Source organism: Rousettus aegyptiacus, unplaced genomic scaffold (genome assembly GCF_014176215.1).
Source record: "Rousettus aegyptiacus isolate mRouAeg1 unplaced genomic scaffold, mRouAeg1.p scaffold_m13_p_6, whole genome shotgun sequence".
NCBI classification, from domain to species: Eukaryota; Metazoa; Chordata; class Mammalia; order Chiroptera; family Pteropodidae; genus Rousettus; species Rousettus aegyptiacus.
The window spans coordinates 84,244,981-84,246,843 of record NW_023416309.1 but is presented as its reverse complement, the minus strand read 5'-3'; the positions used below and the strand labels follow the sequence as shown (position 1 = coordinate 84,246,843).

At 35.4% G+C, this 1,863-nt stretch overlaps 1 non-coding gene across 1 annotated transcript; it reads right to left on the bottom strand.

Annotated features, from left to right (window-relative positions):
• Window positions 1-238: 238 nt before the first annotated feature.
• Window positions 239-360, bottom strand: LOC118604433. The gene has a single exon (XR_004951741.1). It is a non-coding gene; the product is annotated as a small nucleolar RNA SNORA70 (small nucleolar RNA).
• Window positions 361-1,863: the final 1,503 nt, after the last annotated feature.

Here is a 1,863-nt window from a genome sequence, read left to right as displayed (position 1 = left end):
ACAGAAGGTCTTTAAATAACATTGTTATATTCAATGTTGTTTTGTTATAGTGTTAAGATGCTGTAGAAACTTAACTGTTGTGTATATCAATTAGCCTATTGTAAAATTGGTTTTATTATAGGTCATTTCACTTAAAGTTTCAGAATCTACTGATAACATCAAATGAGGACTTAACTGTTCTTGTCTGGGGCCTAGATTGGGAACAGCATGAAGTCGGACATGAATTTCCATTGGAAAGGGTGGTCCCCAGGGTTTCTTAAGGTAACCCATGCAAGAAACAGGCTGCACATACCACCGAGGAGGCTGCCGTTCGCAGCCATTGCTCACTGTCATTTTCTTAACTATGTTTTCCATGAGCAAAGGCTTTCATTTTTATGAAATATAAATGATCGTTGTTTCTTTAATAATTATTATTTTTTGCCTTCCATCTAATAAATATTTGCCTATCTGGAGGTCATAAAGATATTCTCTTATGTTTTGTTCTAGAAGCTTTATATATAGTTTTAACTTTATGTTCAAAGCTACAATTCATCTCGAATTAAATTTTATGTATCGTGTAAGTTAAGGCTCAATATTCATGTTGTTTTTCTGTATTGATAACCAGTTATTCCAACCACACCTGTTGAAAACACTGGTTTATCCATAGGATTGCTTTGGTTTCTCATTAAAAACCAAATGACTTTATAAATGTGGGTCTATTTCTGGGCTCCCTATTCTGTTCCATTGAATTATCTATCTATTTATACTACCATTCTGTCTTGATGACAGTATATCTTCTTTAGAGCAAGCCTTGAAATTGGATAGTGTAAATCTTCAAACTTTGTTTTTCTTTGTCAAGATTGCCTTGGATATTCTAGGTCCTTTGCATTTCCATGTAAATTTCAGAATGAGCCTATATATTTCTACAAACAAAGCCTATTGGGAATTTCAATTTGGATTGTGTTGAATCTATAGGTCAAACTGGAGAGAATTAACATTTGAACAATATTGAATCTTCTTTCTCATGGCTGAATAATAATACTCATAGACACTTAGGTTGTTTCTGTGTTCAGCTGTTTTAAATAATGCTGCAATGACCATGGAAGTGCAGACAGCACTTCAAGATTCTGATATCATTTCCTTTGAATAAAAATCCAGAAGTTGAATTACTGGATCATATGGTAGTTCTAGTTTTAATCTTGTGAGGAACCTCTATATTGTTTTTCATAGTAGCTTTACCAATTTACATTCCCACCAACAGTGCACAAAGGTATCCTTTTCTATATATCCTTGACAGCATTTGTTATTTCTAATCTTTTCTTGACAGCTTTATTGAGGCATAATTGACAAACAGAATTCTAAGATATTTAAAGTGTGCAATGTGATGATCTGATACACGTATACATTGAGAAGGGATTCCCCCCATTAAGTTAATTAATACATCCATCACCTCACATAGGGCATTATGCTAAGTGAAATAAGCCAAACAGAGCAAGACAAATACTGCATGGTATCACTTCAGTGGAATCTAAAGAAGAAAGAAAAAGTCAAACTCATAGAAACAGAGAACAGAAAGCAGTTGCCAGGGACTGGGTGTGGGGGAATTAGGGAAAGGTTGGCAAAAGGGTACAAACTTTCAGTTATGAGTGGGATGAGGTCTGAGGATCTAATGTATACATGGCAACTGTAGTTGATAGCACTGTACTGCATAACTGAAATTTGCTAAGAAAGCAGATCTTAAATGTTCTCACCACCACCACTCCCAAAAGTCCCCCAAAACCTGACTTGATCTTTGAACAAACTCTAAAGTGCCAGGCATTGTGGAGGTGACTAGAGCTGAGGAGGAGGATGATGGTTATAATGATGGTGGTGACGATGACAGCA